Here is a 24112-nt window from a genome sequence, read left to right on the forward strand (position 1 = left end):
AACCTTAGCATTTTCATACTGCTGATTATTTCTCTTTTGAAAGGTGAAACAATTAGATATTCTGTGTATTTCATTCCCATAGTGGAAGCTTAGCACTGAGAGAAAGAATTGATCTTCAGTTTTGTTGAGTGTTAGACACATCTATGATACTCTAATGTGTGTCTGGTAAGTGTCATTTTATCTAACTTACAGGTGTAGAAAAACAGGCATTATTGCTTACCAGATCTTTGTATACTTACATCACTCCTGAATTCTACATTGTAGAACGCAAAATCACAAATACCCAGAGAAAAAGTATTAAGGAGAAAAAAGAAACATACCACATAAAAATCTTCTTCCATAATATTATGAAGAGGTTTTTATTAATTAGAAAATTATCTTTATTATGTGTTTTTAAGTTAGCATAACTAGGCCTCAAAATAAAAATTATAGGGCCTCAGCTTGCTTCCACTGACATCCATTTTAAAAGTTGCTGAAGAAAGCGCGACTTTTAAAATTGCAAGATTGCACGTTGGGTTTACTTGTGTGCCTTAGGAGGAAGCAATCTTGGGATGTTCTCATATGGTACAATATTAAAGGTTTTTACCTAGGCCTGTTCAATGTTGTATATATTTTGTAAATTCACTATTAATGTTAAGTGTTGCAAAACTATTTCCTTCTGATTATGTAAGCAAAATAGGCATCCCAAATGTTACTTATTTTAGGTAGTATGTGTTTATGAACAGTAATTGTTTTTTGTCATTATTACTTTATTTCCCAACATTTCGAGGTTGTGTTTATTTACTGTCTTAAACTTATAAAATGTGCTCTTTCTCGGATGTGTGCCATACATTTGTTTGCTTTTCATAATAAGCAGTGTATGTGCTGGATTGTATTTTAACTTTATAGAGTGTTCTTTGCCTTTTTGAACTAAGAAGTCTCCACGTTAGACTGTCTGCTGATTTATATTTAGGATTCTCCCTTGTCTTATGAAGTGAATGGAATTATGCTAGTTCTTTACTGAGCTATATTTCGTTTCTGGCAAATTCCCTCATGTTATGAGCTTTCACACTTGACTTTATTTTTATGCATTATTAATGCTGATTTGAATCTAATTACTTTTTGTCTTCTGTAATGACTCTTTATTATGCATAAAAATGTATTGGTTTTAACTTTGAATTTTGTTTTGAGTAGGTGTTCTTTATTTGCACAAGGGCCCTGTCCTTTGAAACTCACATGGTCATCATCGCTTGATTCAGCCCTTACATTTTTTAATGAAAAGCACCAACAGTATTGATTTAAAAAAAGACCAAAAAAAACATAGAACTCAAAAAGACATACCACTAAAAATAAATGTACAAACTAAGACATGAGGCAATCAAACGAAATGCATTGAGAGAAAAACAAATTAATGTTCCACTTTATTTTATTTCTTTTCAGAGTACAGAAATAGATTTCATTGGATATTTTTCTTTTTAGTATGTGTAGTAATGTACTCAAATAGTTGGGTTTATGAATTTTACCCAACTTTGTCCTGAGATTATTTTACAATATTCTTCAACATAGTCTTACTGATGGTTATGATTCACAAACATTTAATAGGTAAGTAAAACCCTCAATAGTATTTTCAAGAAGAACTGGGGTAATGCTGTACATTTAAAACCAATCTTTTCAAATTCCATTTTACTGTTCCCTTTGAATTCTATGGCATGCTTTGGCATCAGTAAACTGAGCATGAATATTGAAGTGTGAAATTAGATAAAGCCCCGAAGCAACAACTTAACTTTTGCCTGTGAACAGGGTCAGTCTTCTTCGCACTATTCACACTCATAGATGAGACATAATTTAAAAATGCCACCAATTGGCAGGCTTCATTTACACATATTTATAACAGGTTAAGAAAACAAGTGGAAATGGGAATAAAGTAATATATTTGCACTTATAGATCTGAGGTTGAAGAAAAAGAAGAGCAATCATAGGGAGTCCAGCGCCACATGAAAGAAAATTGAGAAGAAGGCTTTAATTGATCAGATGTTGTGCTAGGGAGAAAATGTATTCCTAATGGATTTTTTTTGGGAGCCAGAGAGCGAAAATTATTGAAAATCCTTGCTGAAATATGGATTTCTTCTCAGAGAGATGTCTATAGGCAAGGTGTTTAAGATATTAAATAGAGGCATTACATTTAACAGTTTTTTCAGGACTCAGTAACATACTATGTATTGAGTATGCAAAACTTTCTCAGAGTATTTCAACATAATAATGGATATGAGAGTAGGTGATCTTAATGGACGTGGCCAGAGGCCAGAGACCACTATTGATGGGAAAGTTCAGGATATGTGGCACAGTGGACAAAACCTGATAATTAAAAACAAGAGGATAATCTTATCAACTGCTTTAAAAACTAGTACTTGGAAGAACTAAGGATCCTACAGAAAGAGATACATTCTATATTGTCTATAGAGGTTACGGAAAAGTATAACTTCATCATAATGTAATTAAGGGATGTTTGATAGGGAAAGGTAATTATACAAATAGGCAAACAATGGAGTCTTCACTAATTACAACTGCAAGGAAACAACTGAATAAACAGTTTTGATATGCATTTAAGTACTAGAAACTTGTGAGTAATAACCTAATAAAGGTTTACAGAAAACAATATAGAAGAACATTGCATACAATCAAGTATGTGTACAAAGAAAACATTTGGAGAGAAGTAAAGTCAGCACTCTAAAGAGAAAAAACAAAGCTCTTCTGGAAACTTATATGAAATGAGATAGGAAACAGAAAAAGAATAGTGGATAACCCAATTGAAGAAACAGAGTGCATTGCTCACATACCAAAAATGTACAGTTTAAAAACAACAAAGCTAAAGATGAATCCCGAATAGAAAATAGATCCAGTAAGGTATGATAATTAGGAGGTAAGCAAAGGAATTATGAATAGTGAACTAGGAAGTCTGGATTTCCTGGCTATATGTGACCTGGGAGGATCATAGGAGTGAAAAAACCAAGTGCTCCTGGTCCAGACTGGATTTTAGAAATTATACTTGATTCGCATTCCAGTACATGGACTTCATTATTATTTTCATTCATAAAAGCAGTAACAGCCAGCAACACAATTCCTCATTCTTAACGAGAAAGCATAAGAGTAGCAATCTTCAAAAAAGGAGATAAAAATGTGCCTGGAAAGTTACTGTATGATAGCTTTAATGGACATTTGGGGGTAAATGTATGCAAAACAAGTCCTAAAACATCTTAAATATTGGATGGATATTGTGCAGGTACTTCTTAAAGCAAAATTGGCATTAGGAAGAACCCTTTAACATTGACAGCAGCTAATACTTAAATTGGTATCTGAAACATATGTAATGGTTGGGAACAATCACTTTATGTTGCATATATAGACTTCTCCACATCATTCCACTCTATTGTAATAAATGGATTATGCGATAAAAATTAAAAATGTTGTCATGGGGATTACACCTGATCTATTGCAGCTAATAATAGATCTCCATAAATCTGCTTGGACTAGGATCCAACTGAGGCAAACAAAACAGTGATGGGTGAGATGCTTGAATTAATCTCAGCCACTGGTAATTACTTGGGCCACAACGCAGTATATCACTTGTTTCCCCTCAATCACACAATGGACTTATAAATATTTTTGACCAGTAATTGAAACTCCTTGTTGTATACAGCTCACTGTATAAGGGTATATTATCCCATTTACTTAATACTGGGCAATCCCATTTCCTTAATGTGAAGAGTTATAACTGTTGGAATTATGTCTAGCAGTCATGCTCTCCAGTATCCTCTGAGCTTGGAATTACAGTCACTGTTAATATTGCTATTCTGGACTTTGGTAATTTGAAGGTGGAATTGTATCTGGCATGAAGAAAAATAGTTACTTATCTGTAATCTGTGGTTCTCCAGTATTGGTGTGTTTCATAGATTCACATGCCTGAATCATTCCCGTCGACGGAGTGGGAGTCCCACCGTACATAAAAAAGCAATAATATGCAAATAATAACCAATGAACCTTAGTAATAAACAACCAGGAAGTAACGTAGCCCTAAGCTACAAGAGAAAATAAAAAAACTTCCACACTCATGACTATCAAAGATATTTTGTATAGTCCAAACTGCAGCCAATAAGGCATCAGCACCCACCAGAATGTTCTCCCCAGAGGCTCAGGCTCTCAGATTTTCTCCCACAGGAGTGAAGCTAACATCATACCCTAAGGAGCCTCTGAGGGGAGGTGGGCGGGTGAATGTGACTCTATGAAAGACACCAATACAGGAGAACCACAAATTACAGGTAAGTAACTATTGTTCTTCTCCGGTATTGGGGTGTCTTTCATAGATTCACATGCCTGAATCAGAGTAGATAGCAGTACAAACCATAAAGCTCGTTAGAAGCTCTTTGTATCACAGTTTATCTGTAAACATGAATCTCAATGCAGCATGAGTTTGCAGAGAACTGCTCGTCCCACTGACGTATCTGCATCACTTGCAGTGTCCAAACAGTAATGTTTGTTAAACGTGTACCTGCTGGACCAGGTTACAGCTCTGCAGATCTGATGAAGAGGCACACCAGCAAAGAGAGCGGTGGATGAGAAGACAGCTCTTGAAGAATGTGCTCTTGGCATGGACCGTAGAGGCCTTCCCGCCTGTTGATGACACAGACTAATCATCGAGGACATCCAACGAACTATAGTCTGTTTGGATACAGCATAACCTTGACGTAGCCTTCCATATGCGACAAATAGTTGATCTGTTTTCCGAATTGTTGCAGTTCGTTGAAGATAGAACTTGAGACATCTCCTGATGTCAAGGGAATGCAAAGCTCGTTCTGCCGCTGTTTGAGGATTTGGAAAAAATGTCTACAGAATTATTGGTTCATTAAGGTGAAAGTCTGAAGGAACCTTAGGCATGAAGCTTGGATTGGAAAAAAGCACCATTGAATTTGACGTGAATTGTAGAAAAGGAGACTTAATCGTAAATGCTTGAATGTCGCTGACCCTTCTTGCTGATGTCAGCGCCAAGAGTAGAGAAACCTTCCATGAAAGGAACTTAAGATCCACTTCATGAATAGGTTCAAAGGGGTGACGCATGAGCTGAGCGAGTACCACACTCGAAAGCCAGGATGGAGGTGGACGCCGTATAGGAGGATCTCTGCTGATCTCTCCACTTTAAAATAGTCAACATACTTCTATGCTGTGATGGGTTTTTCCTGAGATAAGTAGGTACCATGCAGAAGAGCACTGTATACCTATGCTTAGCCAATGTGCTTTGTGAATACAGCAATCAATGGTGTTTTCAGACTTGTATGGGCCACTTGGAGTGTTGTGAATATCTATATGTATATGAATGTAAGCTTCTCTCCCCCCTGAAGAGTCCAGGTCTTAACCCATAGTTTTGCAAAGCGTGAACATATCACCCCTTAAGGTTTGAAAGCAATGGGCCTGTCAAGGAGATTAAGTGAACTATTACCCATTGTCACATGGTTCTGAGCTGAGCGGCGCCGCCAGGGATCGAACAGTAAGCGATGCGCTCTGGATTCAATCACTCTGGCTGCCGTGCCTCACCTCTCCAGGTAATGGTTCTGTTCTGGCTGGTGTTCACTGACTATACTATACCTGGGGGGGCACATTGCATGCCCATAAAAATCTAGGATATGTCACAGTATCTACGGTTATCTTGCTTCTCATGTTTCTTTGAGTAAAGGTCAAGCAGCTGTCCTGAGACCAGGCCCCAATCAGCAGAAGAATAAACAGTGATTGACCAACATTGATGACTATCAATGTAGGCTGACTTATCATCCAACCAGATCAATTCACCACCGACCCGAGTCACAGTCTTTTAACAGAACTGGCAGTAAGCTAATTAAAAACATAAATCTGTCTGTCTGAATAACTAACAAATACAGCATAAGAGGTCAGATTCTCATACATCTGAATGTACACCAAGGGTCTTCCAAGCCTGATCCAACTTTAATTGGAGACTGAGACTCAGCCAATGTCTTTCATATGAATAAGGAAAAACACACATACATTTAAAATGTGTTCTCATTGTGATATTGAAGACAGGCATTGGTAAACAATATTGGTCTAGCATGTAAAATGTCCAACTATATTTTAAAGAAATACTAGCTTCCAGAGCAATATTTACACAGTAAGTGTCAGAGGTTTGAAGCTGTGCCCTAGCTTCACACAACAAACTTCAAATTACTATAATTGACATTTCCGGGCACTTAAAGGCACTGGTCATACTGAAATGTAAGCACAGATGGTTGCATTAGTAAAGCATATAATTGTAAAGCAAAAACCCTGGTCAAGAGTGGTACAAAATGTAGCATGTTTTTTCCTAGATAAGGGGTATCAATTGCAGTTATACACTTCTTCAAATGTGCTGTTGCTAGTCAAGAGTGGTACATAAAGTTGCATGGTGTTGCCTAGATAAGGGGTATCAATTGCAGTTATTCACTTCTTCAAATGGGCCCCATTTATTAATTTTACCACCGTGCTGCTAGCAGACTTGAGCGTGGACCTGTTACCATGCTTTAACTGGTGAGTATTTTTTTGCCTTACTTGGGTTTCCTTGAACATTATTTTTAGGTCACCGCTAGACAGCATATGCACTGTCTCGAAGAGACATGTTTTCAGTCTGTGAACTTCAGCCTGGCCATAGGCTTACCATTTACTTGCTCCATCATCGTTCTCATATCCTTTGCCCCCATTTGTACATGGCATGCATGCGTCATGCCTCTTCTTTTTTTTTATATAACTCTTTTTATTGACATTTTAATAAAGACAATTACAAGCATCAAACTGTGCACTGTTCATTTCTCCGACATTTTCTCTATTCCAGCATCAAACCTGTCCGTCCCCCCCCCTCTCCCCAAAAACAGCCAACAGCAAGTTTAGATGTGTCCACAGTAGGCAATTATTACCCCACATCAACAGGGACCAGCTTATCACATATATTACTTCTGTATCCATTCGAGCATCCCCAAATCTTGGCCAACTTCTGGGGGCATCCATGGGCTTCATATACCATCATCTCGGCCGACATACATTGGTCCATATCACACTTCCAGTCCTCCAACTGTGGTGCTCGATCCACACCCCACATTCTTGCCACATTCTGTTTAGCTACTGCAACCCTAGCGTGATCCATATACACCCAATATGGAGCACATCAGTTTCCTCCCAGATGTTCAGAAGAGGGCACTTTGCGAAAGCAGTAAAGGTTTGCACTCACGCTTCACCCATACATACAACCACTGCAACCCAAAAACTTTGAAGTAGTAGACTGTTCCATATCATCTGATAGAAGGTGCCAGTGTGACCACACCCTCAACTGCAGCTCTCACTCGTTGCTCTACCCATCCTAACCAGTATGGTCTGAGCATAATAGGAGCAGTGAAGGATCTTCAATTAAACTCAATCGAAACCCTCTCTGTCTACCTCTTTTTGGAACGCCAGAGTCTTCACCCACTCGTCATCTTCCAGGCTTTTGAAATCATGGTCCCAGTGCTCTTTTAATTGGCTGATGGTGTCTGGTGAGTTATTGAGTAGCCTATTGTACGTTAGGGACGTGGCTAAATATGGCATGTATTTGTTGAGCAGGTGGTCTTCCAGGGGTGAGGACTCCAAGAGCTCCAGTCCCCACGGCAGGACTGCCATCAATACATGGTAAACCTGTATGTAGCTAAACGCTTTGGCTGTTGCCAAATGATATTCACGTTTCAGGTCAGCCAACCATCCCCTTGGTTTGCCATGTATTGCATCTATGATTCACCTACCTGTGAGAGACCAATAAGGTCCCATTTGTCAAATCCTGATACCCTTCCCAGGGTACCCAAAGGTGGTGACCTGTGTGATCCCACCTTTTCAGCCTACAGCCCACAAGGCTGTGTGCCAGAGGCCTATAAAAGTCCCCGTCTGTCCAGGAATATTGATGCATCTCGGGTTACCATAAAGACTCTGTAGGTTTCCCACAGATGCAACATCAGTCGATCCTTCCGGAAGGAAGTTTCCTCTGGGGAGCGGAAGACTCGGCCAATAATGGTGGTTAGTTGTGACAACCAGTAGTATTTACGAATAGAGGGCAGGGCAATCTCCCAGTCGTACCATCTCTTTGTCAATTTGTGTTGTGCAATCCTAGCCAGGCCCCATCCCAAAAAAGTGCCCTAATCTTGCCCTCTATTTTCTTAAAATATGAGTTGTGTACCTGATATGGAACGTTTCGCAGGAAATGCATCATTTTGAACAGAGCAGCTCTACCAAAGAGCAACATTGGCAGGGATCTCTAGTGCTAAACGTCTCGATTTGGTCTCTCCAGCTATGGCAACAGGTTGTTGCGAAAGAACAATTCTGGGTCCACTGGTACATAAATCCCGAGATAGTTGAATCCCTCTGAAGTTACAGTCACAGGTTATAGGTGATAGTTTTCCCTATAGGTTATATATATTTGGGACTGGCCTGTTTACTCTTATCCAACCAGGCCAATAGGTTGCCTGGCTTGTTGCTGACTTCATACAGGCAGTGCTATGTGGCCCTATGGCTCATCCAGGCGGCATTTGTTACCACATGGATTAGTTACTTACCTGTAATCCTAGTTCTCTTCCAGGGGTATCCTCATCAAAGTCATAAGCATTAGAATATTCCCGCCCATGCGCGGGACCCCGGAAACAATATATTATATGTGCCCCACATATACATATACATATATATATAAATATATATATATAAAAATAAGCAATTGCAGCCAAATAAAACAGAAGAGCTGGAATATGCTGTGAAGAATTTCCACCATACATGTGTATTAGCATTAGAAACATGAGAAACAACACCAATGCTTGTTTAGAAACTGTTTTAATGCTTAGAAAGCAGTAGAAATTCTTATAACACACTGTAAGCATATACAGCTCCCAGGCTGCATTGCAAATACCCAGTCTAAAAAGACTGAAAAGCTAACCCTGTAGCTGCATGTACCAAAACTGACGCTGTGCCTTTAAGGCACCTCTGCCCCTAGCTTCCCATCATGCCTCAGGGGTTACAGTTAGGTCAGTTGTTCTTTTCGGAGACTGAAAACAAAACCATGGTAGTAACAGGTTAAAACATCTCCTACTTAATAAACAAAGTCCTTTGCCCGGGGAGGCGGGAGGGTTGCTTATGACTTTGATGAGGATACCCCTGGAAGAGAACTAGGATTACAGGTAAGTAACTAATCCTTCTCTTCCAGGGGATCCTCATCAATAGTCATAAGCATTAGAATAGAGTAGCGAGCCTCACCTCATCCCTGCGGGCAAAGGAACCAACAGGTAACATTCACATTCGTAGGCCCAAAAAATAGGCCTTATTCTACCCAAATAGGTTTCTCAAGGAGGCTTGCCCTACTTGGGAATCCGCTCTGGAATCAGACTCTAGGCAATAATGCCTTGTAAAGGTATGGACTGATTTCCATGTCGCAGCCTTGCAAATTTCTGACATGGGAATGTCATGTAAAAATGCTGTTGTGGCTGCCTTCCCTCTAGTGGAATGAGCTTTGGGTGATTGTAACAAAGGTTTGCCAGCCAGCTGGTATGCTAGTTTGATACATGAGACAATCCATCTGGAGATGGACCTTTTGGCTGCTGCAAACCCGGTCCTCATTGAACCATAATTGACAAAGAGTTGGTCTGTCTTTCTGGTGCCCTTCGTTCTTTCTAGGTAAAACTTTAGCACCCGTTTAAGATCTAACGAGTGCAACGACCTCTCAGCTGGGGTCGATGGGTTAGGAAAGAACGAAGGGAGGGTAATCGTTTGGTTTATATGAAAATCCGATACCACTTTTGGAAGGAAAGAAGGGTGAGCCCTCATTACCACTCTGTTGTGGTGAAACACAGTGTACGGTTCCTTGGTGCAGAGTGCTTGAATCTCGCTAACCCTGCGAGCAGAGGTTATTGCCACCAAGAAGGCCGCCTTCCAAGTGAGATGCTGCAAGGAGGCCTTGTGTATAGGTTCAAATGGTGCAGACATCAGCCTGGAGAGAACCAGGTTCAACTCCCAGGGAGGAGAAGGATTTCTCACAGGGGGATAGACCTTCTTCAATCCCTGAAGGAAATCCTTAACCACTGGGACCTGAAAAAACGATGTTTGTGTAGGTGATTTTCTGTACGCTACTATGGCAGATAGGTGAACCCTGACAGAAGCGTATTTCAACCCTGATGTCGCTAAGTAAAGGAGGTATGGGAGGACTACCTCTTCTTGTCCTTTGGTGGGATCAAAGCCATGGCCCTTACACCAAATGAAAAATCTCTTCCACTTGAACGCATAAGACGCCCTCGTGGAAGGCCTCTTTGCCTCTCTTAAAATATTCATACATTCTGGAGGCAGATTTAAGTGTCCGTATTGCAAGACCTCAGGAGCCATGCAGTCAGGTTCAGTGACGGGAGGTTGGGATGCAGGATCCTCCCGTTCATTTTGCTCAACAGGTCCGGCCTGCATGGTAGACGTCTGTGTGGACACAGCGACAGATGTAATAGGTCTGGATACCACCATTGTCGCGGCCAATCCGGAGCAACTAGGATCATGTCCATGCTCGATCTGATGAGCTTGGCCACCACCTTCGGAATCAGTGCCAGAGGAGGAAACGCATAGGCGAACATTCCTGTCCACTCCAGCAGGAGAGCGTTCCCTTGTGTCCCTGGTCGGTGGAACCTGGACGCGAAGGCGTGGCATTTGGCGTTTTCGTCGTCCGCGAATAAATCTATGTTTGGACGGCCCCAGCAACGGAAGAGTTCTTCGACTACTTCGTCGTTTAGCACCCAGTCTGGCTGATCTTCGAAGTGCCTGCTGAGTGCGTCCGCCTTTGTGTTTAGCTCGCCTGGAAGGTGTACTGCCACCACCGACAGTCCCTGAGCCAGAAGCCAGTGCCATATTGTCTGGGCCTCCTGAGACAGAGGGCGAGACCGGGTTCCTCCTTGCTTGTTCAGATAGAACATAGTTGTAGTGTTGTCCGTCTGAACCAAGATTTTGTCCGTTGTGATTGCTGGAAGGAACGCTTTGAGCGCCAGATGAACTGCTCGAAGTTCCAGCATGTTGATGTGGTATGTCTGGAGGTTGGTCGACCAGCGACCCTGAATCTGAAGATGACCCATGTGAGCACCCCAACCTTCCAGAGATGCGTCCGTTACCACAGACATCGAAGGAAGAGGCTGCTGAAAAGGGACTCCCTGCAAGACATTCCGAGGGCGAGTCCACCACTGTATTGAGGTCAGTGCTGCTTGAGATAGGATGATTCGATCCTCCCAATCTCCTGTCGCTTGGTCCCACTGATCTTCCACAGACTCTTGTAGAGGACGCATCCTCAACCTGGCGTTTGGAATTAGGAAGATGCAGGACGCCATGGAGCCCAGTAGAGACGCTACTTCTCGCACCTTTGGACGAGGAAATTGAAGCAACTTTCTGCATTTCTGCCCCATGGAAGATAGTCTCTCCTGCGAAGGAAACGCTCTTCCTAAATTTGTGTCTAGAACTGCTCCCAGATAGTGGATGGTTTGTGTGGGATGCAGGACTGACTTTTCTGTGTTCACGTGGAGCCCAAGCCTGTGTAATTGTTGAAGACACAGACGACAGTCTTTGGTGGCTTGATGAGGGGATGGACTTTTCAGGAGCCAGTCGTCTAGATATGGGTACACAAAAAGACCTTTTTTGTGTAGACATGCCGCTACCACTGCCATGCACTTGGTGAACACCCTTGGTGCGGATTTTAGACCGAACGGAAGTACTTTGTACTGGTAATGCTTGTTCCCTACCAGAAACCTCAAGTACTTCCGATGACCTGGTGTTATAGGAATGTGGAAGTACGCGTCCTGTAAATCCACCGAACACATCCAATCTCCACTTTGTAGATGAGGACATATCTGATGAAGTGCCAGCATGCGAAACTTCTCTTTGACCACCACCTTGTTGAGGGTCCGAAGATCTAAAATCGGTCTGAACTTGTCCTCTTGGTCTCTTTTGGGGACTAGGAAATACCTTGAGTACACTCCTCTCCCCCTTTGGGGTGGGGGTACCTCTTCGATTGCGTTTTTCTTCAAGAGGACGCTCACCTCCCTTTTGAGGAGGTTTAGATGGTACGAGCGAGTCTTTTTTGGAGGAATCGGTTGTGGTTTCTTCCGGAAACGTAGCGCATATCCATTGCGCAGTATATTCAGCACCCACTGATCTTTTGTGATGCTGACCCACTCTGCCAGGTGTTGCGAAGCACTTCCTCCCACTGGAGTGGGTAACGGCGCCAGAGGAAGCCACTGCTCAGGCTTTGCCTCCTCTAGGCGTGGCAGAGGACTGATGATGTCCGCCTCTGCCTCTACCCGATTTTCCTCCTCTGTATTGTGTCTTCCCTTGTGGCTTGTTCTGAGACCATTGAGGGGTTTGAACCCTCTGTTGGCCTCCCCGGTTCTTGTTGGTCTTGAAGCGTCGCTTGAACGGCTCTTTCTTCTTTTCCAGACCAACCGCCTTCACCGTGTCCAATTCGGTTTTCATGCGGGTCATTTCTTGATCGGCATGTTCCCCAAAGAGTGAAGATCCTGAGAAGGGCAGATTGAGGATGCGTTGCTGGGCATCTGGTTTGAGACCAGTCAAACGCAACCAAGAAGATCTTCTTGCGCATACCCCATGTGAGTAGGCATGTCCTGCTAGTAGGGCGTTATCTGCGGATGAACTGATCATTTGGTTTGCCACCAAACAGCCCTCCGTCACTGTTTCCTCAAAGTCCTTCTGGTCCTCCTTGGGCAATTTCTCTTTGAATCGTTCCATGGAGTCCCACAGAGCTCTATCGTACCTGCCGAGAAGTGCTGAGGCACTAGAGACTTTCAGGGATGAAGCTGCTGTGCTGCACACTCTGCGTCCCCAAGAATCTTGGGTCTTGCTGTCCTTGTCAGGAGGAACTGAAGAAGAAGGAGCGACTGCGTGATTCTTCCTAGCAGAAGCTACGATAACTGAGTCCGCTGCAGGCTCCCCTTTAACAAAGATTGGATCCGAGTCGGCCGGCCTATACTTTTTCTGGATACGTGCCGGTACCGCCCTGATCGCTGCTGGCGTGAGAAAAACCTCCTTGATTGGGTCCATTATCCCTGGAACCAATGGGAGCAAAGGCCGTGAATATGATTTGTGACGAAGGGTCTCAAAAATCACAGTAGTGGAAACTTCTGGAACAGCCATTTCTATTTGAAGTTTTTGAGCGCCCCTTTGTAGAACGTCCAGATATGTGTTGACGTCGTCAAGCGGGGAAGCTCTGGAGCGAGGGCTGTCCGCCAGCGTTGGGGAGTAATCCCCTTTAGAAGATCTCGAAGAAGATGAGGAGGAGGATGATGGTGTTCTCCTTCTCTTGTGGTGAGATTTTTCCTTTCTCACTGGCGATCTTCTCGGTCGGTCTTCCCTTCGAGGAGAACGTGATACTCTCCGATGCTCCCTTCGTGGAGATCTCGACCTCTCAGTTCGTACCTCCCTTCTCGGTGTTCGAGACCTGGGATGCTCTCTCCGTGGTGATCGGGAGACCCTGGGGGTATGCGACCTTTCCGCTCTTCTCTCCCGAGAGCGTGATCGGTGCCTGATAGGACTCTGTCTGTCTGTCTCTTCTATCAGTCTCTGAAGAGGTGACCTGTGGAGTGGGCTTACATATCTTTGCAGCCTCTCCGTCGCTCCAGAATCCTTCCAGTTGCTCAACGGAGCATACCATCTTGGCGAGAGTGCTATCTTTCGCTGAGGCAACGGACTTCTACTCCTGGAAGAGGACCTCGATGAGCTAGAGGCACTTGAGGAGGAATGGTGAGAAGCCGATTGAGTCACCAAAATAGTCGAAGGCACTGAAAGAGATTTTCGTCTCACTGGTGTTGGCAGACGTCTTAAAAGTCTTTCCCTTGACGTTGAACGCCTCTGCGGCGTCGACGGAGTGATAATCTTCGACGTCGAATGCCTCGCTGACGACCTGTGCTCTCTCGACGTCGACCTGTGATGTCGAGCCGATGACGGAGTCTTCTCCCTCGACGTCGAACGGCGTCGTCCTGCCTTCGACGGAGGTCTCGACGTCGAACGGTGTTGCCCTGCCGTCGACGGAGGTCTCGACGTCGAACGGCGTTGCCCTGCCGTCGACGGAGGTCTCGACGTCGAACGGCGTTGCCCTGCCGTCGACGGAGGTCTCGACGTCGAACGGCGTTGCCCTGCCGTCGACGGAGGTCTCGACGTCGACCGACGTTGGTCGGTCGGCGACGGAGATGGCATTCGACGTCCTGTCATCGACGAAGCCCTTGATGTCGACCTGGCATGTGGCGACGGCGGAGGATCGGACATCCTCGACGTCGAGCGCCGACACGCCTTCGACGATGATCCCTTCCTCGACGACGATCGTCCGAGGGGGCTCTTGCTCCTCGACGCCGAGCGCCTCCGTGGAGACGTCGGCGGAGGCGTCACACTCTTCGAAGCCTGTCGACGTTGAGACGACGGCGAGTGTATTCTGTCTCTCGACGCCGACCGTCGCCTGGTTGACGGCGGTGGAGTTGACTTACGTCTCGACGCCGATCTCCTCGCCGACGGAGATCTCGTGGCTTCTCTCGACGCCGATCGTCGCCTAGTTGACGACGGCGGAGCTTTCTTCGTCGTCGGTGATTTTCTTTTCGACGACGATTTCCTCGTCGACGCCGGTCCCGACGTCGACGGAGCTTTTTCTTTCGAATTGTCCATCAGATGTCGTTTTTTCAGCGCCGAGCCCGGCGCTGAGGTTGATGGACGCTCTGACTTGCCTTTGGAGGGAGTTCTGGGTCTCTTTGAACTCTTCCTCTCTGTAGATCTTCCCCTCATGGATCTCTGGGCCAGACCATAGAGCCTGTTCCTCTCTCTGTCCTTTAAAGTTCTGTCAGACAGGTTTTGACAATGAGAACAGTCTTTTGGATCATGATCTTCTGGCAAGCATAAAATACAGACCTCATGAGAGTCCGTTTTTGCCTTCTTGTGGCCACAAGAAGGGCAATCATCAAATAATGAGGGCATCCTGACAGGAAAACCTCACAAAAAATCGACTGCTAAGCAGTTATTTACTTGACCCTGATGTTAAAAGTCAAAGTAAATCAAAAAATTGTTCTTTTGAAGATTTTCTGACTGAAAAAGGCAGAAAAATGTGGAGCTGTGTATCCAGGGTCCTTCCTGAAGGAGCCGGAAAGAACAACTGACCTAACTGTAACCCCTGAGGCATGATGGGAAGCTAGGGGCAGAGGTGCCTTAAAGGCACAGCGTCAGTTTTGGTACATGCAGCTACAGGGTTAGCTTTTCAGTCTTTTTAGACTGGGTATTTGCAATGCAGCCTGGGAGCTGTATATGCTTACAGTGTGTTATAAGAATTTCTACTGCTTTCTAAGCATTAAAACAGTTTCTAAACAAGCATTGGTGTTGTTTCTCATGTTTCTAATGCTAATACACATGTATGGTGGAAATTCTTCACAGCATATTCCAGCTCTTCTGTTTTATTTGGCTGCAATTGCTTATTTTTATATATATATATTTATATATATATGTATATGTATATGTGGGGCACATATAATATATTGTTTCCGGGGTCCCGCGCATGGGCGGGAATATTCTAATGCTTATGACTATTGATGAGGATCCCCTGGAAGAGAACCCTATATTCCACCCGCTGCAGTAGGAGCACGTGTCTGGCATCAGTGATGTCCCATGTAAGCAGTTCCCTTTCCTGTGTCTGAATTTCCTGTTTCAGGGTCTCAAGCTTGGCCCTGGCATCTTTCTGATGCCCCGCGAACAGGGAGAGTGCTTGATCCTTAATTACTATCTTGTATGCCTCCCAAAATGCCTGAGAAGAGCCTACTGAAGTCTCATTCTCTGCAGAGTAGTGTTCTGAAGCTTCCGTTAGTCAATCTCTGAAATGTGGTTATTTAAGATACCAGGGTTAATTGATATGGCACGCGTCCCGGGATACCACCGAGCCCAAACACCACCGATATATGGGAGTGATTAGTAATACTTCCAGCCAGGTGACAGACCTCTGAGAAGTGATGGAGTTGGTGTGAAAGGGAGAGTAGACAGTCAATCAGAGAAAGACTGTGATGAGCTCCCAAATGAAATGTAGAGTGCTTTTCCCTGGGGTTATGGGCACGCCACACGTCAGTCAACCCAAGGGCTGTAAGAAAATCAAAAAGCAGATGGCTGGAGGAATCCACTTGTTTAGGAGGGCAGCGGTCCTGTTAAAGTCTACCTCCATGAGAAGCTTTCCATCTGGCAGTAAAAATAACAGGGCACTCACTTCAGGTAGCATAATGTTGTGTAAGCACAGTGGAACATAGACCAAGCAGACATTGATGGTCACCCCCTTCCAACTCCCAGTAAGGGCAACATACCTCCCACGGGTGTCTGGCCAGACCTGATTAATCGTAAGGGAGAGAGATTTCTTTATTAGGATCCCCACCCCTCTGGAGCCTGTAGTAGATCCAGCATGTGCCATTAATTTGTTCAGTGCCGAGTATGTGTTTCCCTTTATGAGGGTCTCCTGCAGTAAGACAACATAGTGTAGAATGGCTCCTCATTTAATTTTACATAGTGTAGAATGGCTCCTCATTTAGTTTTTGTCTCCCTGGCCATTTACATTGCAAGATAGTCGATGTATAGTCAGCCTGTCAGCCCGTCTGCCCATGTGTGTGGTTAGCCAAGATGTGGCTGTGGCTCAGTAGGCCAGCTAGCCCTTCGGGGGCCAAGGCATGGGGATTGAATGTACGATTGTGTCAGAGTGCAATATCAGTGCCGTAAAAACAAAAAACGACAGCCCCTCCCCAAAAACAAACAATGTTAAGCAACAAATACCTTGAATGCAACTATCTTCCCTCCCTCCCTCCAAAGCAGACTTAAAACTGCCTGCACGACCAACCATTACCCCCAAACCTCCCTTCCCCCAACATTCTACTGTTACCTAGAGTCCTTAGGCTCGGACATTAGCACAACTTTGTCAACAGGAGCATAGATACAGCAGCATCACCCCATGAGTTACTGCTCGTGGTGCAGGTACTCTGTGTCAGGAAACATTCATATTGCAGTCAGTCTCATCCCACTGCATTTTCTTTTTTTTATTATTTTTTAGCTGTTTTATAACGCGCTCCGTTACTACCAGAGTGTCCTGGCGCGGTAGGAAAAAACAGGCATGTGGTCAGATAAAAGAGATTAAGAGTTAAACTAATATGCATACCTAAAAAGATGGGTTTTCAGGGCCTTCTTGAAAGGGACAAAATTCTGGATAGATCTCAAAGAAAGTGGTAAAGTATTCCAGGCCGAAGCGGCAAGAACGCCGATAGACCGACCACCAAGTCGTACCCGCTGAAAGCGCGGAACCTCCAGCAGACTCTGATCAGCCGATTGAAGAGCGCGATTGGGGACATAGCGTCTAAATCTTTTCTTCAGATACGAAGGCCCCAACTCATTAACTGCCTTAAATGCCAATGTCAATATTTTAAAAGTGATTCGTTGAGAGACTGGTAGCCAGTGTAGTTGCTTCAGATGGATTCTAGCACTTTCCCTGCTAGGCACATTACAAAGTAGTCTCGCTGTAGCGTTTTGAATGACCTGCAAACGGGAAACCAGAAAAGCTAGAGTCCCAATGAAGAGAGAATTGGCATAGTCAAGCCGTGAGAGTATAAGAGCTCTCGCGACAGACTCTCTAGCTGCGGAAGGAAGATACGGAAAGAACGTCCTCATAGCCTTAAGAGACCCAAAGCACATGCCCGTAAGTTTCTTTATATGTGCTTTGAACCTCAGATCCTCCCCAAACCATACACCTAGGTTCTTTGCAGGGATGTTCACTGAGCAAGGTTGGGGAAAATCCGCAGGCCACAGGAGTTCTCTAAAGTTTGGGGGGAATTGCCCATATAGCAGGATTTCAGTTTTATCTTCGTTACACTTCAGTTGCGCCTCCGCTAACCAACTGAAAACTGAAGACAAGCAAGAGCGAATGACCTCCGTGCCAAGGGCAGCACCGGGCCAGGTAAATAATAATTGCGTATCATCCGCATACGCCATCATTTTGGCCCCAAGTTGTTCCGCCAACACTATAAGCGGAGTAAGGTAGACGTTAAAAAGCAGGGGGCTCAGCGTGGATCCCTGGGGTACCCCTGTCGTGAGTGGTTTGGCCAAAGAAGAAAATGGAGGAAGCCAAACCTGCTGAGATCTATCAGACAGAAAGGATCCTACCCATTTCAATGCCGGACCCACCACACCTATCTCAGCCAGACGTGCCAGAAGAGGAGAGTGCGGGACAGTATCAAGCGCGGCGGAGAGGTCCAATAATATTAGCGCCGCTCTGCCGCCACTCTCCAAACACTCTCTGATGGCCTCTGAGATCTCAACGAGGGCTATCTCCGTGCTATGGGCTGCACGAAAGCCCGACTGGGCAGGGTGAAGGGCCTCTGAGGACTCAACAAAGGCGTTCAACTGGCGAAACGCAAGTTTCTCTCCAACTTTCGCCATTGCTGGCAGCAGGGAAATAGGGCGATAGTTGCCCGGTGTAGTTGGATCAGCGCCCACTTTTTTCAGCAGGGGAAGCAGCTTTGCCTGTTTCCATTCATCGGGAACCTTGGATGTTTTACAGGACAGATCCATTATTTGCGTAATTTCCTTCGCCACTGATTCTGCCACTGCTGCCAACACACGAGCAGGGCCTCCTTAGCATGTGGACAGTACGCGACTCGCCACCCTCGTTCTAATTTTTTACAAGCCAAATTAAGAGTACGTAATTGAACGGAGTACCAGGGTTGCGAAGGAGTCGCCCTGCCTCTGTTTAAATTAGACCCATTCGAGGAGGCGGACATGCCGGCCCCCACCCACGCATCAAATAATTGAAGAGTAGAATCTAAGTCAAAACCCAGAGTAGGCCTATTATGATCTAACCAAATAGCTAAATTGCCTATATTGATTTTCTTATCATGGCTCTTGTGGTGTTGCCTCCCAAGAGGCTTGTTGTTGTGTTAACTGTTGCTCGTCTCCTGCTTCTTCTGTGGTATCATGTCTCTTTTCGTTTTTAGACCTCCCCAGAGCATGGACCAACAACCTGTGCGGATCCACTGATGCTGATTAGAGCACTCCACATGAATGCTCTTGTTTTTACAAGCTCGGTCTCCTCCTACACGGACTTACTTTCGAACAAAGCAGTTAATAGGAATTAGAGCACAAAGGCTGCATTTAAAAAGTGGGGAACAATTAAACACTCTGCTGTTGATCAGTTTAAACAGACTTTGCACAAAGATAGCTTTCAAAGTTGTTTGGGCTTCAAATGTCAATGCATAGGTTTAAACCTGCATGAAGTGGCATTATGCCGCTCGGTGATTTAAATTTGAGTTTTGTTTTCAAGCGTGGTGGGTCCATCTAGAGTCTAAAAACCGAATATCCCACACAATAGCCCATCACATTCTATTTGCTTTATACACACAGGCTCGGTCAAAGCACTTTTTACATGACTTTCAGCCACGCAGCTGTGCTGCTATTCAACATGACTAAAAGAAACTGACGGATTGCCGAGACCTATTGGCTTTTGCCAATGTTCATTATTAATTGTAGTTATGATTCTTGCTACATTTTTTTAAAATATTTTTTTGATTGAGTAGAGCATTAGGCACACAATATACATTTTACAATCAAAGAAAACAAAGACACAATTATTAAAACCTTTTAAAACATTAAATAGCTTCTTCCTTCCATGACAAGATTTTAGAAAAATATAAAACTGTAGCAGTCAATGACATTATCAATAATTTAAAAAGAGACAATGTGCAAAAACCTGCAATAAAGTGCAACAGCAAGAAAAAGTGCAAATATTATAAAGTGCAACAGCCACAAAATGTGCTAATGCTTCCAAAACACTTCCAATTTTTGGTGAATTTCCTAATGGCTCCCACCCGACTTGCATATGCTTTTTCAAAATTACGAGTCCTTTTCATTTTAATGAACCATTTCAATTGGGAGGGAACATCGCTGGATTTCCAGTTCTGCAGGATTAAGGAACGGGCTACCGTCCAAGAGATAAACAAAAATACTTCCTCAGCATTAGTTAACATCATTCTATCTTTATTTATACCAAATAAGGCCGGCTCAGCCTCAGGCTTAATTCTCTTCCTGATTGCCAGCTCTATATCTGCAAACATTGCCGCCCAGAAGGGTTCTAATCAGGGACAAGTAAAATAAATATGGTGCCACCCGCCCTGACAATTGGCTTCACATCTAAAACACTTATTTTCAACCTCTGAATATCTTTTCCCCAAGGCCTCCAGAGTCAAATAGGCAAGCCAACATGATAAAAATGCCATCCTTTTAAAATTGCCGGCGCGCAGGGATTTTCTTTCCTAGATGGCATAGGGTTTCCCAGTCCTTACATGAGAAAACTCATTGTGTCTCTTGGCCTATTTTACCCAGATAGTTTGACCCTGGCGGTGTAGCAACCTATACCAGTTTCCTATGCCATTAATTTATGCCCCAGAAAGGTCTACCACCAGTTAGTTTGGGGGGGTCAAAAAGGCCATTGATTCCTTAAAAAATGAACAAGTTCCAAATATTCAAACAAATGGGTCTCCTAGGGTTGTCAGCCCTTGCCATCACCTCTTGCCAAGAAACCACCCTGTTTTGAATAACAAAATGTCTTAGCTCCCTTAGCCCACAATTTTCCCAATTTGTTAGATGGCCTATTCTAAATTGGAGGCCTAAGCTGGTACACTCCCTCAAACTCAAATATTGCATACCTGTGGAGCCGTTTTTTTTTAAAAAAAAGGACTGAGGTCTAAAAAAATAATCCCTTAAGGACTTGTATCTAGTTTTTGGGCAAGTGTGAAGGTTTTTAAAAACACTTGAGATTGAAAACCAATTTCTTGTAACATTTTATCAAGGAAGGAGCTATCATACATTTGGATCCAATCATTCCCGACACTATATCTAAAAAAGCAGCCTCATAATATGTTTTTAAATGCGGTAAAGCTAGGCCCACCAGGGCAATGGATAATTGCACTACTGACAGCTTGAATACAAAACACAAAGGGAACCCTGACCCTAATCAAAGGATACCGGGGAGCAACCCACCAGGGAAGTCAATAATAGTAACAACATGAACAGGAAGTTCCCATAAATCTATAGGACAAATAAGTTCCAATATGAACAATTGCCCACAGAGACAGCTGCTGATATCAAATCATTGTATTATCATATACATAAGTATTATTATTTCATTACTTCAGGGAATCTATAAATATTCAAAATTAAAGTAGCGTCAGCCCAGAACAACACCCAACAATAAAAACATTTTATATACAATAGTCACTCATACCATCAAGCATACACACATCCAAAGGTCATATTGGAACTTATTTGTCCTATAGATTTATGGAAACTTCCCGTTCATGTTGTTACTACTACTGACAGCTTGACCCTAGATGCTTTTTTCCCCCAAACAAAGCTTCTAAGTATCCTCTCTATTTCTTTAAAAAAGGACAAATTAATTTTAATAGGGACATTACTAAACAGAAATTTAAGCAGCGGTAATATCGACATTTTAATTAGTGAAACCCTGCCCACTATTGAGAGAGGGAGTAAAAGCCACTGATCCAAGAGTCTCTTGATTTTATTTTTCATTCTTGTATAATTCAGATGATATAACTGATGGTACTGGCTAGTTACAAATATCCTAAGATATCTAATTGGATCTTGATTAGCAGCTTGAACCTGTATCTTTGATATTATTGCCGACTCCTGTTTTTTTCTTGTTGTGTTTGCCAAAAGTTTCCCTACTAGCTGGCTATCTTCATACACCTTTTGCTGGTACATTTTTGAACTACAGATTTCTTCCAATACAAAAAAGTCTCTCAGAGCTGCTCTCGCCTGCTCAAGTTGATTGGGATACTGCTGAAGCTGGAGGGCATATTCTTTTTCAACTGCAGTTTGTAACCTGGCTATTTTAAGCCTCCTGCCATTTGCCTGGGCAGCCGTATAGGCGATGATCTGACCACGAGCTGCCACTTTGAACCTGCCCCATACAGAAAAAGGCTCCGCAGTATTTTCGTTGATCTTGAAATATTCAGAGATCCATTCTCTAAAGGCCTCCACCCAATCCTGATCTTGGAGCAGAATGCGGTCCAGCTACCAGCTGTACCGCTCTCTGTTTTCCCCACCAAATACAATTTCAAGCTCAACTTTAGCATGGTCTGAGAAGGGATTACACCCGCTATCTATCTTAGAGACCTGGAGAGATCTTGATACGAGAAAAAAATCAATTCGAGATGCAGTTCGAAAACAATGTGAATAGCAGGTAAGAAAACAAGTTACTTACCTTTAACTACAGTTATCAAGTATTGGTATCTTTCATAGATTCACATGCCTGAATCATTCCCCGTCGCCGAGGCGGGAGTCCCATGGTAAAAATACATATAAAAGCAGTGCCTTAGAATAAGATTGTAGTAGGCTGACAAGACACTTGGCCCAAAAGGCCCAAAGCTTAGTAGCCTACTACATCATTATATGAAAAGAGCTGAAAATAGCTCCAACCAATCAGATGTCAGCACCCTCTAGAACCTTCCGAGCAGAGGCAGTTCTCCTCAGATTATCCTAGCACAAGGGAGAAGTAGGTTTCCCCATTAGAGAACTGTCCTGCCGGGGAGGAGGGTGGGTGCATGTGAATCTATGAAAGAAACCAAAACTGGATAACTGTAGTTACACGTAAGTAACTTGTTTTCTTATCCAGTAATGGGGTATCTTTCATAGATTCACATGCCTAAATCAGAATAGCAAGCAGTAAGCCCAATAATGTTGTTTGCGGAAGGTGGGAGACAAAGCATAAATCTACATATCCCCCACACATCCGGAAGGTTATAGAGCAGTAGACTATGTAAAAAAATTAATATAGTCAGGTAACATACTTCATATTAAGAAACATTAGCTTACCACCAGAAACATTACAGTGCATATGATTATACTCATACATCATAAATGCAATAAGAGGAACATTAAAAGTCTAACCTTAATGAAGGAGATGTTGAAGAACAGCTTGTCCCACTGCTGCATCGTCCTGCGACGCAGATTGTAAGCAGTAGTGCTTTGTGGACGTGTGGACATTTTTTCATGTTGCTGCACGACAAATATTCGCCAGTGAGACTCCAGCAAATAAGGCTGTAGAAGCCGACATAGTTCTGGTGGAATGTGCCTTCACCTTTCTGGGCAAAGGTTTGTTACCCATCTTGCTACCGTTGCTTTTGTCACGGCTTGTCCCATTGTGGTTTGACCATAAGCGATCAACAGCTGATTAGATTTTCTTATATCCTTAGTTCTTTGAAGGTAGAACTTCAAGCAACGTTTCACATTAAGTGAGCCTTTTCTGCCGGTGTAACTGGATCCGGGAAAATGGTCTTTAGCCTTACTGGTTGGTTCAGGTGGAATTGAGACGGTACTTTAGAAATAAATTTTGAATTTGTTCGCAAAGTAACGTAATCCTTAGAAAAATGTAGAAAAGGTTCTGAGATTGTGAAAGCCTGGATTTCACTAACCCTCCTGGCTGAAGTGAGAGCTAACAAAAGAGCCACCTTCCAGGTTAAAAATTTTAGTTCAGCTTTGTGAATTGATTCAAAAGGTCTCCTCATCAATTGAGAAAAAACTGTATTGAGATCCCATTCTGGAGGTGGAGGTCGAACTGGAGGAAAAGCTTGAAATAGCCCTTTAAGAAATTGTTTGATAAATGACGAAGCACAGAGTGATGGCTTGTTAGAACTCTTTCTGAATCTAGAAATCGCAGCGAGATGGACTTTGATAGATGAGAATACTAGACCTGCTTTAGCTAGTGATAGTAAATAGGGAAGGATATCCTCTGGTGGGGCCTGAAGTGGATGTACATTATTTGTTTTGCACCAATGACAGAAGCGCTTCCATTTAAAGCAGTATGTTTTGATAGTACTTTGAGCGCAGGCTTTAGATAGAATATCTCTACAGTCCTGAGAAATTTTGAGATCTTTGAATTCTAAGAAGTCAGGAGCCATGCGTGCAAGTGAAGCGATTATGGATCTGGATGCAGAATCTGACCTCTCTCCCTTGTCAGCATGAAGAGTGTTGGATTGAGACGAATCGGACG

At 43.6% G+C, this 24112-nt stretch overlaps 1 protein-coding gene across 1 annotated transcript in view; it reads right to left on the minus strand.

Annotated features, from left to right (window-relative positions):
- RYR2 (ryanodine receptor 2) overlaps positions 1-24112 on the minus strand; it is a 3481211-nt gene that overhangs the window by 2059069 nt on the left and 1398030 nt on the right. The gene's annotated exons all lie outside the window — the stretch shown is intronic.

Source organism: Lissotriton vulgaris, chromosome 6, assembly GCF_964263255.1.
Source record: "Lissotriton vulgaris chromosome 6, aLisVul1.2, whole genome shotgun sequence".
Taxonomy (NCBI): Eukaryota; Metazoa; Chordata; class Amphibia; order Caudata; family Salamandridae; genus Lissotriton; species Lissotriton vulgaris.